The following is a 17531-nucleotide window of genomic DNA, read 5'->3' on the forward strand; positions in this document are numbered from 1 at the left end:
TCTCCGACCCAGTGGGGGGTTGGAGAATCCCGCCCTTGAAGTGAAAGAACTGCTCCATTGTTCTGAAAGCAGTGTGTGTCTGGCAGATCCTTTGCTGTGAACGTGAAATGATGCTGAGTCTGCAGAGAAGATAGACAACATTGGCAGAAAAAAACATCTCAAGCCTAGAAGAAGTACCAGAACAAAAGCTGAAAAACACAACCGGAAATCATCCTAGTGCATCAAAGCTCTTTCCATGAAATCCCTACAGTGCAGAAGGAGGCCATTTGGTCTATCGAGTCTGCACCGACCCTCTGAAAGAGGACCTATGCCCACACACCGCCCAATCCCCGTAACACCATAACCCACCTAACCTGCATATCTTTTGGCACTAAGGGGCAATTTAGCATGGTCAATCCACCTAACCTGCACATCTTTGGACTGTGGGGGAGGAAACCGGAGCACTCGGAGAAAACCCATGCAGACACAGGGAGAGCGCGCAAACTCCACAAGGACAGTAACCCAAGGCTGGAATCAAACTCAAATCCCAGGCGCTGTGAGGCAGCAGTGCTAGCCACTGTGCCACCAAAGTCACATTTTTATGAATATTTTCTTTCCCTTTCACCTCTCGTTTGTGTGTGTAGAGTGGGAGTAGTTAGGAAGGGCGGTTGAGAAAGAGGTATTCGATAGTCAGTTACATTTTCTGTCTAATTAGAATACTGTGTCTAATAAAAGATTAGGTTAAAGTTACAAACCTGGTTACTGCAGTTTATTTAGCTCAACTTAAGGACCTTGAGTATTTTAAATAAAATTTAATTTTACCTGTGTTGCAACACCGAGTCAAATGGGGCTGGAATTTACTTCCCATTAGCCCAGGGTGTCATGACATTCAAAGGCAGTTTTCAAGGTGAACCCCAAGTCAATCTGTCTAGATGGCATGTACCCTGAACGACTGAAGAAAGTCAGGATTCTGAAAACCTCCTTTCTTTCTTCTACCAAACCCTTTGACTCTTCAGATATGGATCCTGAGGCTCCTCAATCAATGGGAGATGTTTGTGATCTTTTAATCTATCCACACCTTCTACCTATAGCTCCTCTGGGCCAATCACATTCTGAACATCACCCTTTACAAATCCATCAGGTTAAGTAGTGATGTGTTAGGCAGGTTGGTTCGATGTGGACTGCACTCGATGCAGGGAAGTTAGAAACAGACGTCTAACACAGGAGAAGGTCCAACACTGTTTTATTCAACTAGATGAACTGCTTTACATATTCAGCTGTGGGTCGCCACTATACTGATCTGACTAGTGACCTTGTAGTAGTAGCCTGGCCAGACTTACTAGCTACCGCATGGTGTTGGTGCTTGCTAGCTTGTGGACTCTGACTGTCTCAGTAGCTGGGTCGCGAGAGAGCAGGAAACCTAGTGCCCTCTGGCTTTATAGTGGTAATGTCCTGTCTGCTGATTGGCTGTGCTGTGTTGTATGCTTACTGATCATCCTATGTCAATCACTGCCTGTCTGCATCTCATTATATACATGACATCTCCCCCTTTTTTTTGAGTTAAATAAATACTGAGGTGTGTATATTTATATGCCTGCCTATATACAAATGGTGATTGAACAAACGTATATACATGGGAAGGTGTCAATAGTGCAGATACATGGCAAACTAAACAATATTTACAAGAGTTAAGTCGATGGATTCAGTCACAAATATTTACAAAAGTTAAGTCTACAGATTCAGTCTTTGTGGCGGGCGACGAATTCTTGTCGATCGCCGCAGAGGTTGATCAGGAGCCGCCTGCACGTGGAGAGGTGGGATTGCTGCCATTGCGGTGGTCGCGTGGGCCGGCAGGATCGCTGGCAGATCGGTGGAAGAATGCTTGTCGGGCCCGGATGGTGTCGAGGTCGGATTGTGAGATGAGGTTCGCAGACGCGCCGGTTGGTGTCCAGTTTAAATCGGATGCGAGCCTTGTTAACTGTGAGGACAGCACACCACTTGTCGTCGGGATCCACACTGAGGATCGAGAGGCCTCAGGTGTGGTGGAGGCCAGCTCATGTGTGGTTATGATACCCACCCGATATGGAAACTTGAGGCAGTCAGCATCAGGGTCTGTTGGGCTGTCAGGATCAGAATCTGGTATGCCTTGTTGTATTGAGCGGATACTTCTGCGCATCAGCTGGGATCGCTGGCTGCTGAGCGGTGGAGCGGATCTGCAGAGGGCTGCGTAGTGGCCAAGCTTGCCACACTGGAGATATCGGCGTCCTCTTGCCGGACATTGCCGCTTTAAGTGGGCGGAGCCACAATTCGGACACGTCATGACGCTGACGTCAGTGCGATCCGTGCGCCATCGCGCATGCGCAGTGCGGTAGGCTGACGTACGCACCTGCGCAGTCGGGTTTTCGGTCTCGTCGCCCACTCCGTCGTGGCGTGCATGCGCAGGGATCCGAGAAAAGCGCGCAAAACGGCCACTCTCCTCGATGCTCAGGCCCTGCATCTGTGCAATGGCCTGCACCCTTTCTGCCTCGTGGGAGGCCATCTTTGCAGTTTCTGTCGCCCTGATGTGGGAGTAACGATTCTTGGCATGCTCATGGACAACGCACGTCTCGATAGCGACAGAGAGGGTCAACTGTTTGATTTTAAGGAGCTGCTGCCGCAGGGAGTCGGAGTGGACCCCGAATCATGGAATCAGCCGTCGAGTCATAGTTACATGACTGCGCTAGGATGCGGAGATGGGTCAAGAAGGACTGAAAAGGTTCATCCTTACCCTGAAGCCTCTGCTGGAAAACGTACCGTTCAAAGCTCTCATTCACCTCAATGTCGCAGTGGCTGTCGAACTTCAGCAGGACTGTTTTGAATTTCATTTTGTCTTCGCCGTCGGCGAACGTAAGCGAATTGTAGATATGGATGGCGTGGCCCCCCGCAGTGGAGAGAAATAGCGCGATCTTTCTGGCATCCGATGCTGCCTCGAGGTCAGAGGCCTCGATGTACAAGAGGAACTTTTGCTTGAAGATTTTCCAGTTGGCGCCGAGGTTGCCGGAGATGCGGAGTTGCGGAGGAGGCTGGATGTTTTCCATTTCGCTGGATGGCTGCTTGCTGGTCGATGCTGATTCACTCGAGGTAGGTCCGTCAAGATCAACGGGACCTCCTCATGTGTAAGGATGAGCCTGATACAGTTTAAGGTGGTGCACAGGGTGCATATGACTCGGGTGAGAATGAGTGGGTTCTTTCAGGGGGTAGCATGAGTGTGAGAGGTATGGGCGGGGGCCAGCGAATCACGCGCACATGTTTTGGGGTTGTGAAAATCGGGAAGATTCTGGTTGGGAGTATTCACAGTCTTAGCCAGGATAGTGAAGGAGGAGGTGGACCCGGACCCTTTGGTGGTGATATTTGGAGTCTCAGAGATGCCGGAGCTCACGGAGAGGAGGAAGGCCGATGTCTCGGCCTTCGCCTCTCTGATTGCACGGCGGCGGATTTTGCTGGAGTGGCGGTCGGCATCGCCACCGGGGTAGCGGCTTGGTTGGGTGACCTGTACGACTTCCTACGATTAGAGAAGATAAAGTATGAATTAAGGGGCTCTTCAGGGGGGTTTGAGGAAAGGTGGAGGATGTTTGTGACCGTGTTTGAGGGGCTGTTCGTTGCGGAGGTGGGGTGGTGAAAAGGGGAAAAATCTGGACAGACTGTATAGTTGATTGTTGGTAAACATGTTTCCAGGGGTGTTTGTTCGCTGTGACCTGTTTTGATACATGTTTGTAATAAAATACATTATTTTTAAAAAGCAATTACCATCACTGTATTATTCACAGGATGCACTGTAGTAACCTGCCAAGGTTTCCTCTCCAGCGCCTCCCAAATTCATTACCTCAATCACCTAGGAGGATAATAGGCACATGAGGGTACCATATTCTCAATGCTCTCTTCCACACACACATCAAACTGACTTGGAAATATATCAGCCATTTCTTCATTATCACTGGGTCAAAATACTAGAACATCCTACATAATACCTGTAGGAGTACCTTGACCACACGGAACTCCGTGGTTCAAGAAGGGGCTCATTGTCTTCTTGTGAAAGGGATGGACATTGTTAGTTACATCCATATCTGAAGAATAATTTGTTCGAAAAGAGGCATCAGCATCAGGATTACTCGGATCAGTTACCATGAACCTTGGTAGAATTTCTCTTGGTAATCTGCGTAAATGAGATATTTCCCCAAGTTATGCTAATCGATCAGAACCCGTGAGGAAGCTGTTAGTTAATGATAACTATCCAACATCCTTGACCAGCTGTCTCCCTGAACATGAACATTTCTCGCTCTCAGCAATGGAGGATTCAACTCGATTCAATTAGTTACCTCTTTACTGTTCTGTTCAACACTTTTCATGCTCTTTTTTCAATTGTCTATTAACATTGAATAAAATGCTTTTGCTGAGTTTGTTACACATATTAAACAACTCAACTGCCAAGCTTCCTCCATCTTCTTCCTTACAACTGCTAATTACCAACTAATTATACCAGTTAGACATATGCAGCAACTGCTCACTAAGTGCCCCGTTTTCTATTTCATTCTCCAAGATTTCCAGAGACTGAATACCTCATGAACCAAAGAATTTTGAAATGTCTCAATTTGTATACCTTTAACACAAATCAAATGCAATTGATAAAAGAACATGTAGAGGATATAAGCATTTCTTTACTCTACAGGTGGGTGGGGCAGAGGGATTCATAGAATTTACAGTGCAGAAGCAGGCCATTCAGCCCATTGAGTCTGCACCGGCTCTTGGAAAGAGCACCCTACCCAACCGCACACCTCCACCCTATCCCCATAACCCTGTAACCCCACCCAACAGAGCAATTTTGGACACTAAGGGCAATTTATCATGTCCAATCCACCTAACCTGCACATCTTTGGACTGTGGAAGGAAACCGGAGCACCCGGAGGAAACCCACGCACACACGGGGAGAACGTGCAGACTCCACACACAGTGACCCAAGCCAGGAATCGAACCTGGGACCCTGGAGCTGTGAAGTAATTGTGCTAACCACTATGCTACCATGCTGCCCGGATGTTGGGGGTGGGGTGGAGTTGGGCTTTTGCACCTGACGCACTGACACCTCTCTGGCCTGCACCAGATGCCCGCCTCTTGGCAACTGATCTCTTTGCTCCCCCTTCCTCTAATCACATCACAGGAGACCAACTGTAAAATCCTGTTAGCTTTCACTTTCAACCTTTAACAAAGCTCTTAATGAGCCAAATTGGCTGCCCTCACAAAATGGCTAACACCAGGTGAGGCTGGGGAAACCAGCACGCCAGCTGGTAAAGGTGCTTTTGGGGCTTGTCTGCCTGTGTCCGGCCTTGTTGGGGCTCAGAAATCCTGCTAATTTTCTCTGCATCCCCACTACTAAACCCTTTTTTAATCTTACAGAGCTCTGGCTGGTTTTCCGAACATATATGAAGGAGCAGAATAGCTGAAGTAAACAGCTCCTGGAGTCAGGAGAAATTATCAATGAAGAAATGGCAAAGATGGTATACATTTTTTTTGTCTCTCTTCACAGTAGAAGACACAAGTTACATACCAGAAGTAGAGGGTAGCCAAGAGGGTAATGTGAAAGAGGAACTCAAAGTAAATAATACCAGAATGAGAAAACATATCAGAGAATTTAAGAGATCAAAAGCCAACAAATCTTAAAGATCTGATGGCTTGCATTGTAGGGTGCTAAAAGAGGTAGCTGTAGGATGCACAGGTTATGACTTTCTAAAATCCCTCAACACTCAAAAACAATCCAGCCAACTAAATATTCAAGAAAAGGAAAGAGAAAATATATAATAACGAGTGTAAGTGTCCTTCCTGTTTGTTCCCTTATTTCCCCTTTCTTTTGCCATTACAATTTTGATCCATGGATAAATAATAGACCTGTGACTTTAAGGCAAAGCAGCCTGTACGTGGCCTGTGCCTTTAATTCGAGCAGAGGATTGTAGCAGCAGGAGTGATCAGTGATGACTCTCTTTGACTGACTTGACTGGCGGCCAATGAACTGGCTCGAAATAAGAACAAAGAAAAATTATAGCACAGGAACAGGCCCTTCGGCCCTCCAAGCCTGCGCCGATCCAGATCCTCTATCTAAAACTGTCGCCTATTTTCTAAGGATCTGTATCCCTCTGCTCCCTGCCGATTTATGTATCTGTCTAGATACATCTTAAATGACGCTAGCGTGCCCGCCTCTACCATCTCCGCCGGCAATGCGTTCCAGGCACCCACCACCCTCTGCGTAAAGAACTTTCTACGTATATCTCCCTTAAACTTTTCCCCTCTCGCCTTGAACTTGTGAACCCGAGTAATTGAGACCCCCACTCTGGGGAAAAAGCTTCTTGCTATCCACCCTGTCTATACCTCTCATAATTTTGTAGACCTCAATGAGGTCCCCCCCTCAACCTCCGTCTTTCTAATGAAAATAATCCTGATCTACTCAACCTCTCTTCATAGCTAGCGCCCTCCATACCAGGCAACATCCTGGTGAACCTCCTCTGCACCCTCTCCAAAGCATCCACATCCTTTTGGTAATGTGGCGACCAGAACTGCACGCAGTATTCCAAATGTGGCCGAACCAAAGTCTTATACAACTGTAACATGACCTGCCAACTCTTGTACTCAATACCCCTTCCGATGAAGGAAAGCATGCCGTATGCCTTCTTGACCACTCTATCGACCTGCGCAGCCACCTTCAGGGTACAATGGACCTGAACACCCAGATCTCTCTGTACATCAATTTTCCCCAGGGCTTTTTCATTTACCATATAGTTCGCTCTTGAATTGGATCTTCCAAAATGCACCACCTCGCATTTGCCCGGATTGAACTCCATCTGCCATTTCTCCGCCCAACTCTCCAATCTATCTATATTCTGCTGTATTCTCTGACAGTCCCCTTCACTATCTGCTACTCCACCAATCTTAGTGTCATCTGCAAACTTACTAATCAGACCACTTATACCTTCCTCCAGATCATGTATTAATATCACAAACAACAGTGGTCCCAGCACGGATCCCTGTGAAACACCACTGGTCACAGTTCTCCATTTTGAGAAACTCCCTTCCACTATTCTATGTCTATGTCTATGTCTATTACTCTCTGTCTCCTGTTGCCCAGCCAGTTCTTTATCCATCTAGCTAGTGCACCCTGGACCCCATGAGATTTCACTTTCTCCATCAGCCTACCATGGGGAACCTTATCAAATACCTGATTGAAGCCCATGTATATGACATCTACAGCCCTTCCCTCATCAATCAACTTTGTCACTTCTTCAAAGAATTCTATTAAGTTGGTAAGACATGACCTTTCCTGCACAAAACCATGCTGCCTATCACTGATAAGCCCATTTTCTTCCAAATGGGAATAGATCCTATCCCTCAGTATCTTCTCCAGCAGCTTCCCTACCACTGACATCAGGCTCACCGGTCCATAGTTACCTGGATTATCCCTGCTACCCTTCTTAAACAAGGGGACACCATTAACAATTCTCCAGTCCTCCGGTACCTCACCCGTGTTCAAGGATGCTGCAAGGATATCTGTTAAGGCCCCAGCTATTTCCTCTCTCACTTCCCTCAGTAACCTGGGATAGATCCCATCCGGGTCTGGGGACTTGTTCACCTTAATGCCTTTTAGAATACCCAACACATCCTCCCGCCTTATGCCGACTTGAACTAGAGTAATCAAACATCTATCCTGAACCTCAACATCCGTCATGTCCATCTCCTCGGTGAATACCGATGCAAAGTACTCATGAAGAATCTCACCTATTTTCTCTGACTCCACGCATAACTTTCCTCCTTTGTCCTTGAGTGGGCCAACCCTTTCTCTACTTACCCTCTTGCTCCTTATATATGAATAAAAGGCTTTGGGATTTTCCTTAACCCTGCTTGCTAAAGATATTTCATGACCCCTTTTAGCCCTCTTGATTCCTCATTTCAGATTGGTCCTACAATCCTGATATTCCTACAACCCCCTACAATCCGGGGGGGAGCATGGTAGCATTGTGGATAGCACAACTGCTTCACAGCTCCAGGGTCCCAGGTTCGATTCCGGCTTGGGTCACTATCTGTGCGGAGTCTGCACATCCTCCCTGTGTGCGCATGGGTTTCCTCTGGGTGCTCCGGTTTCCTCCCACAGTCCAACGATGTGCAGGTTAGGTGGATTGGCCATGATAAATTGCCCTTAGTGTCTAAAATTGCCCTTAGCGTTGGGTGGGGTTACTGGGTTATGGGGATAGGGTGGAGGTATTGACCTTGGGTATGGTGCTCTTTCCAAGAGCCGGTGCAGACTTGATGGGCTGAATAGCCTCCTTCTGCACTGTAAATTCTATGATATTCTTCCAAAGCTTTGTCTGTCTTCAGTCGCCTAGACCTTATGTATGCTTCCTTTTTCCTCTTAGCTAGTCTCAGAATTTCGCCTGTCATCCATGGTTCCCTAATCTTGCCATTTCTATCCCTCATTTTCACAGGGACATGTCTGTCCTGCACTCTAATCAACCTCTCTTTAAAAGCCTCACACATATCAAATGTGGATTTACCTTCAAACAGCTGCTCCCAATCCACATTCCCCAGCTCCTGCCGAACTTTGGTATAGTTGGCCTTCCCCCAATTTAGCACTCTTCCTTTAGGACCACTCTCGTCTTTGTCTTTGAGTATTCTAAAACTTACGGAATTGTGATCACTATTCCCAAAGTAATCCCCGACTGAAACTTCAACCACCTGGCCGGGCTCATTCCCCAACACCAGGTCCAGTATGGCCCCTTCCCGAGTTGGACTATTTACATACTGCCCTAGAAAACCCTCCTGGGTGCTCCTTACAAATTCTGCTCTATCTAGACCTCTGACATTAAGTGTATCCCAGTCAATGTTGGGAAAATTAAAATCTCCTATCACCACCACCCTGTTGCTCCTACATCTTTCCATAATCTGTTTACATATTTGTACCTCTATCTCACGCTTGCTGTTGGGAGGTCTGTAGTACAGCCCCAACATTGTTACCGCACCCTTCCTATTTCTGAGCTCTGCCCATATCGCCTCACTGCTCGAGTCCTCCATAGTGCCCTCCTTCAGCACAGCTGTGATATCCTCTCTGACCAGTAATGCAACTCCTCCACCCCTTTTACCTCCCTCTCTATCCCGCCTGAAGTTTCGATATCCTGGGATATTTAGTTGCCAATCATGCCCTTCCCTCAACCAAGTCTCAGTAATAGCAATAACATCATACTCCCAGGTACTAATCCAAGCCCTAAGTTCATCTGCCTTACCTACTACACTTCTTGCATTAAAACAAATGCACATCAGACCACCAGTCCCTTTGCGTTCATCTGCTCTCTGCCTACTCTTCCTCTTAGTCACGGTGACTTTCCTTACAGGCTTTAGTTACTACTTCCTTACTGTCTACTAACCTCCTCATTTGGTTCCCATCCCCTGCCACATTAGTTTAAACCCTCCCCAACAGCGTTAGCAAAAGCACCCCCAAGGACATTGGTTCCAGTCCGGCCCGGGTGTAGACCGTCCAATTTGTAGTAGTCCCAGAACCAGTCCCAATGTCCCAAAAATCTGAACCCCTCCCTCCTGCACCATCTCTCAAGCCACGCATTCATCTTGCCTATTCTTTCATTTCTACTCTGACTACCACGTGGCACTGGTAGCAATCCTGAGATTACTACCTCTGAGGTCTGACTTTTTAACTTGGCTTCTAACTCCCTAAATTCTGTTTGTAGGACCTCATCCCGTATTTTACCTATATCATTGGTGCTATATGCACCACGACAACTGGCTGTTCACCCTTCCCTTTCAGAATGTTCTGCAGCCGATCTGAGACATCCCTAACCCGTGCACCTGGGAGGCAACATACCATTTGGGAGTCTTGTTTTCGACCACAGAACCGCCTATCTACTCCCCTTACAATTGAATCCCCTATGACTATAACCCTTCCACTCTTTTTCCCGCCCTTCTGTACAGCAGAGCCAGTCACCGTGCCATGAACCTGGCTACTGCTGCCTTCCCCTGGTGAGCCATCTCTCCCAACAGTATCCAAAACGGTATACTTGATTTGGAGGGAGATGACCGCAGGGGACACCTGCACTGCCTTCCTGCTTTTTCTCTGCCTTTTGGTCACTCATTCCCTTTCTCCCTCAGCAATCCTAATCTGTGGTGTGAACAAGTCGCTAAACGTGCTATCCACGACCTCCTGAGCATCGCGGATGCTCCAAAGTGAGTCCATCCGCAGCTCCAGAGCCGCCATGCGGTCTAACAAGAGCTGCAACTGAACAAACTTCCCGCACGTGAAGGAGCCAGGGACAGCAGCCACGACCCTGAGTTCCCACATTATGCAAGAGGAGCATAACACGGGTCTGAGATCGCCTGCCATTTTTAATCTTAAGCTTAACTTAGTCCAACTGTCATGTGAGAGTACCTTTATGACATGGATGTTTAAGCAATGTACCTTTAAGAAAACAGTGATGTCAGAGAGTGGGTGGAGCTGGGCTTTAGATCAGCCATTTTGCAGTTTTTAGTTTCAGTTTGAAAAAGCAGTTTGTGTGTGTCTGTGTGTTTCCAGAGAGCTGCAGTTTGGAGGAAAAGAGCTTGGGGAGTGTCTGTGTTTTGCAGTGAGCTGGATTTGCTGTGATGCCTGCCATGAAAGACTATCTCATTTGGGTGATTTAAACTCATAATAGTAAAGCCTTTAACCTGATGTGATTCTGTTTAAAGGTGTCAAGTTTGAAGGAACATTTTGAGGAATTATTTACTGTTGCAATATTTTCGGAGTTATCTTTGAAGTAAGGGGTGTTAAGAGATCCAATGTTTATTTAAGATGTTAAGTTGAGTTCATGAATAAACATTGTTTTGTGTTTATAAACCCACGTGTGAATAATTGTAATCCCACACCTGGGGAACAAGCCGTGTGCTAGGAAAAGCAACAAATACATTAAAGGGAGAGGTTGGTTGAACTTCATGATACATTTTGGGGTTCTGAAAACACCTCGCCCATAACAGTTGGGGGCTTGAGGGGGATAAAAGTCTATCTATTGGATCGGCTTTTGTGAACTTAAAGACAGTGAAGGATTGTTGCTTTTCCAGTATGGTATTTTAGTTTAAGTGGGGAGTGTGTTATGGACAATGGCTCTTTCAGAGGCTCAGACATTTTTGGGGGTGGAGACTGCCACACGCAGTACTTTACGGACAGAGACGAAAAGCAGACTGTTGGGTCTGGCAAAAACATTGCAGTTAACATTACCTGACAAAATGCGAAAAGGTGAGGTAATTATGGCGGTGGTTAAGCATTTAAAGTTGCCCGAGATAGAGTTTGACTCATGGGAAATGGCAAAAATTCAGTTGAAAATTAAACAAATGGAACATGAGAAAGATTTAAAGCGGCTTGAATGTGAAAGAGATAGAGAGGAAAAAGAAAAGGAGAGAGAAGAAAGAAACAAAGAAAGAGATAGAGAGGAAAGGTAAAAAGAGAGTTTGAACTTCGGAAAATGGCTCTGAAGCATGAAAATCAGTTAAAATTGGCAGACACAAAGGGACATGTACAGTTGGAGGAGGTGGATGAGGATAATGAGACAGAGCATCACAGTCGAAGACATGGTGGGGATCTATTTAAATATGTCCAAGCATTGCCAAGGTTTGACAAGAAGGAGGTAGAAGCCTTTTTCATTTCATTTGAGAAGGTAGCTAAACAAATGCAATGGCCACAGGACATGTGGGTATTATTGATTCAAACAAAGCTGGTAGGTAGGGCTAGTGAAGTGTTTGCATCACTACCGGAGGAGGTATCTGGAACGTATGAGGAGGTGAAGAAATCCATCTTAAGTGCGTATGAGCTAGTGCCTGAAGCTTACAGCCAAAGGTTTAGAAATTTACGGAAAGAATTTGGTCAAACATACATGGAGTTTGAAAGGCTCAAACAGAGTAATTTTGATAGGTGGATAAGGGCTTTGAAAATAGACCAAACGTATGAAGCTCTCAGAGAAATTATACTTTTGGAGGAGTTCAAAAATACAATTCCTGATGTAGTGAGAACTCATGTGGAAGGACAGAGGGTTAAAACTGCGAGATGAGCAGCGGAAATGGTAGATGATTATGAATTAGTTCATAAATCAAAGATTGGTTTCCTACATCAGTTTCAGCGGGTGAGGGATAGAAACTGGGGACATGAGAAATACTCAAGTGGTAAAGGTAAAGGTGATCTGATGGGAGACAATAAAGAGAGTGTACCTCAGATTAAAAAAGAAATCCAGGAGGGTGGAAAAGAAATGAAAAGTTTCAGATGATTTCACTATAATAAACTAGGCCATGTAAAGTCACAGTATTGGTGGTTGAAGAAAAGCACTGGAAAGGCTGATGCGGTAAAACAGGATAAGACAGTGGGGTTTGTTAGAGTGGTAAAGGAAAGCCCAAGGGAAGCGAAGGAGGTGCAAATGATTGTACAGCCTGTTCAAGAAGTAATTGTTGAGAAGGTGCCAGATGTATTTAAAGAATTTACTTGTGTGGGTAAAGTTCACTCATGTGGATCAGGAGGAGCAGGTAAAGAAGTTACAATTTTAAAAGATACAGGGGTTAGTCAATCTTTAATGGTAAGAGATGAGGAATTATGTAATTTGGGAAGAATGTTGCCAGAAAAGGTGGTGATATGTGGAATTCAGGGTGAGAGGAGTAGCGTTCCATTATATAAGGTAAGGTTGGAAAGTCCAGTGAACAGTGGTGAAGTGGTAGTAGGAGTAATAGATAAACTATCTTGTCCAGGAATACAGTTTATCTTGGGTAATGATATAGGTGGATCGCAGGTGGGAGTGATGCCTACTGTGATTGATAAGCCAGTGGAAAATCAGACAACTGAAGGGTTGAAGGACAAATATCCTGGGATTTTTCCAGATTGTGTAGTGACAAGGTCGCAAAGTCACAGGTTAAGACAAGAGGAGAAATCAAAGAGTGAAGATGAAGTTGAAGTGCAATTATCAGAAACGATTTTTGATCAGATAGTTGAAAAAGAACAAGAACAGGTGGAGGATGAGGCGGATATTTTTACTTCAGGAAAATTGGCGGAGTTACAACAGAAAGATGTAGAAATAAAACAGATATATCAGAAAGCATAAAAGGAAGAGGAATCTGAGAGTATACCAGAGTGTTATTACCATAAAAATGATGTCTTGATGATAAAATGGAGACCTGTACATATGCAGGTGGATGAAAAGTGGGCAGAAGTTCATCAAGTAGTATTGCCGGTCGGGTATGGAAAGGAGGTGTTGCGAGTTGCACATGAGGTACCAGTGGGAGGTCATTTGGGAACAAGGAAAACTCAAGCTAAAATCCAGAAACATTTTTATTGGCCTGGACAACATAAAGATGTAGTTAAATTTTGTCAATCATGTCACACATGTCAAGTGATAGGGAAACCTCAAGCAGTGATAAAACCAGCGCCCTTAATACCCATTCCAGCATTTGAGGAACCTTTTACGAGGGTCATAATTGATTGAGTAAGACCGCTTCCTAAAACAAAAAGTGGGAATCAATATCTTTTGACTAGAATGGATGTGTCTACTAGGTTTCCAGAGGCCATTCCAGTACGTAACATTACAGCTAAAAAGATTGTGGAGGAGTTACTTAAATTCTTTACTAGATATGGACTACCCACAGAAATTCAATCGGATCAAGGATCATATTTTACTTAAAAATTATTCAAAAAAGTTATGGATAGCTTAGCAATAAAACAATTTAAATCAACTGCGCACCATCCAGAATTGCAGTGAGCGTTAGAAAGGTGGCATCAGACATTAAAGACAATGTTGACGGCTTATTGTCAAGATTATCCAGAGGATTGGGATAAAGGAATTCCGTTCATATTGTTTGCAATTAGGGATGCACTGAATGAGTCTACCAAATTTAGTCCTTTTGAACTAATTTTTGGTCATGAGGTAAGAGGACCACTTAAATTGATTGAGGAAAAATTGGTGAGTGAGAAGTCGGAAATTACATTATTGGATTATGTGACAAATTTTAAGGAAAGATTAAATAGAGCAGGTGAATTGGCAAGACAACATTTAAAAGTTGCACAACATGTGATGAAACGGGTAGTGGACAAGAAATCCAAAGTTCATAGTTTTGCCAGTGGAGATAAAGTTTTAGTATTGTTACCAGTGGCAGGTGAACCTTTAAAAGCAAGGTTTTGTGGACCTTATCAGATTGAAAGGAAATTGAGTGAGGTGAATTATGCGGTAAGATCGTCAGATAGAAGGAAAACTCACCGAGTGTGTCATGTGAATATGCTTAAAAGGTACTTTGAAAGGGAAGGAGAGCAAAAGGAGGAGGTTTTAATGATTCTAACTCAAAGTGATGAACCAAATCCAGATGATTTTGAATTTGACATACCTCAAATTAAATTGGGAAACGAGGATGGCCTTAAAAATTGGGATAAATTGTTGAGTTACCTACCAAAGGAAAAACAAACTGACCTGAAAGAGTTATTGATATCATATGGGCAAGTTTGCGGAGATAAATTGGGAAGCACTAAAATGGCTATACATGATGTAGATGTGGGAAATGCTGTTCCAATCGAACAACATCCATATAGACTTAACCCTTTAAAATTGGCACAGGTTAACAAAGAAATTGAGAGTACGTTTAAAAATAGTGATGGTACCTAAACCAGACGGTACCCAACGGTTGTGTGTGGACTACAGAAAGGTAAATGCAGTTACAAGAACGGACTCTTATCCTATCCCACGTTTGAAGGATTGCATCGAGAAAGTGGGACAATTTGCTTTTATTTCCAACTTCCAGACATGGAAAGAACATTTAAAACATCGTATGGAGTTCTTCGATCGACTTCAGGGGGCAGGTTTGGTGATGAACCTAGCCGAAAGTGAATTTGGAGAAGCCCGAATCACTTTCCTTGCGGAGTTTCCGATACCCTCAAGACAAAGGGAAATAATGCGATTTCTTAGCACAAGTGGATTTGATCGAACAGCTGTGCAAATGTTTTGTGGTGTGATTACTCCACTGATGGAATTGCTGAAGAAACGTAAAAAATTTCAATGGACAGCGGACTTTCAACAGGCATTTGACTGTCTGAAAGCTGTGATCACCAATGTTCCTGTATTGGAGAATTACAACGGACTTTGTGGTCAGATTGAACTTTGATTCTGAAGAGAAATGCCGAGGAGTAGAGGAATGGATGGATCGTGCAGATACTTCGTTCAAAGAGACTGTCAATCGAGAAGGATTTCGTTTGGAGGAAGACGAACGAAAGGTGTTATTATACCTGTTTGAGTGTGTTGTTTTCTTTAAATGAAAATGTATATTTACTGTGTGCATTTCTTAGTCGACGGTGCAAAAGTGAAAAATGAAACCATCTTGAAGTTGATGGGGTTTTCTTTTCTTGGGGGGAGGTGTCATGTGAGAGTACCTTTATGACATGGAGATTTAAACAATGTACCTTCAAGAAAACAGTGATGTCAGAGAGTGGGTGGAGCTGGGCTTTAGATCAGCCATTTTGCAGTTTTTAGTTTCAGTTTGAAAAAGCAGTTTGTGTGTGTTTGTGTGTTTCCAGAGAGCTGCAGTTTGGAAGAAAAGAGCTTGGTGAGTGTCTATGTTTTGCAGTGAGCTGGATTTGCTGTGATGTCTGCCATGAAAGACTATCTCTGGATCATTTGGGTGATTTAAACTCATAATAGTACAACCTTTAACCTGATGTGATTCTGTTTAAAGTCTCTTGGAAGTTTGAAGGAACAGTTTGAGGAATTATTTACTGTTGCAATATTTTCGGAGTTATCTTTGAAGTAAGGGGTGTTAAGAGATCCAATGTTTATTTAAGATGTTAAGTTGAGTTCATGGAATAAACATTGTTTTGTGTTTATAAACCCACGTGTGCATAATTGTAATCCCACACCTGGGGAACAAGCCGTGTGCTAGGAAAAGCAACAAATACATTAAAGGGAGAGGTTGGTTGAACTTCATGATACATTTTGGGGTTCTGAAAACGCCTCGCCCATAACACAACTATAATATCAAATAATAGATAAATGAAAAAGGAAAAAGAAAAATTGTTACCAATCACACGATAATAAAAAAATAGAAATAGAAAAGCCTTACCTCATCAACACACCTCAGCCAATCACTTACCTGATGACTGTGACGTCACTGTTCAACTTCTTTCTACTTCTAACTGCCCTCGAGTCTCCCTCTTGATCTTTACTCGGCTGGGATCTTACACTGATTGTTTTTTTTGGTTAGAGGAGGAGATAGGGAGGGAAACACTGAAGAAGTGTTTGGGGTTTAACTGTCACTTGACAACAGCTCCTCCACAAACCACCTTCTGGATACAGTGACCGCAATGCACTGATGCAAATTTTCCCCACAACCGTCAATCAGCGGCTCCACTCTGTGGATCCTTGCCTTCACCTGAACACGGAGGGTGTCTTGCTCAGGTACACCTTCTGGATACAGTGATCGCAATGCACAGATGCAAATTTTCCCCGTAACAGCCAATCAGCGGCTCCGCTCTGCTGGATGCTTGCCTTCACTTGAACACAGGGAGTCTTGCTCAGGTACACCTTCTGGATACAGTGACCGCAATGCACAGATTCAATTTTTCCCCGCAAAAGTCAATCAGCGGCTCCGCTCTGCTGCCCTCTGCTGGATGCTTGCCTTCACTTGAACACGGAGGGTGTCTTGCTAAGGTACACCTTCTGGATACAGTGACCGCAATGCACTGTTGCAAATTTTCCCCACAACAGCCAATTAGCGGCTCCGCTCTGCGGCCCCAAATGCTGGCAAAGCGCCCGGTAACAAGTGGTGATTGGTTCTGATCTTACTTGGATGATTTTCACAGACAAGGCTGGGTTTTTACTTTCACATTTAGTTCTGAAGCTTGGAAGGAGCAGCTCTAAGTCTTTCTCTCTGATCAGATATGTTCTCTCTAAATATCCAGTGTAAGAGTTCTTCTCTCTCCCCAGTAAAACGGGATATCATTCTCTCGCGACTGCAAAGGATGGAAGTCAATCCATGAGCTGGAAGCCGGGTTTGATGTGAGACAAAGGGTCTCAAGAAAGAAACAGACCTGAAGTTGAACCTTCAAGTTGAAGGCCCAATTTAATAAAAGCGAAGTATGTCTCCAGAAGAAAGCTTTGTGAGTACTGAACAAATTACTCTACAAGACCATCGCCAACTGTAAACTGGAGGCTTCCATCAACCAGTGTGGTGGGAGGAATGTCTTCTGCAAAGAACTCATCATCTGCAGCAGGAACTTTTTTTTTTGCCCTTAAACCTTATTATTATTTTACCCCTTTCCATCCTTCTGTGTTTGCCTGTCTTGTATGTGTGAGTAGAGGGTCGGACAGTTTTTTGGGGGTAGTAGGTTAGCTTGCTTGCTATCCAGATGAAATTACAGCATATTTAATTTTTATTTCTGTTATAAATAAACAGCAATTGTGTTTCAACTTACAAACTGGGTGACTGTAATTATTGGACACTTTTCAAGGGAAAAGTGAAGTTGAGGCAGAAGCTCAAGGGCCGTATTG

This window comes from Scyliorhinus torazame, chromosome 2 (assembly GCF_047496885.1).
Source record: "Scyliorhinus torazame isolate Kashiwa2021f chromosome 2, sScyTor2.1, whole genome shotgun sequence".
In the NCBI taxonomy this organism is placed as follows: domain Eukaryota; kingdom Metazoa; phylum Chordata; class Chondrichthyes; order Carcharhiniformes; family Scyliorhinidae; genus Scyliorhinus; species Scyliorhinus torazame.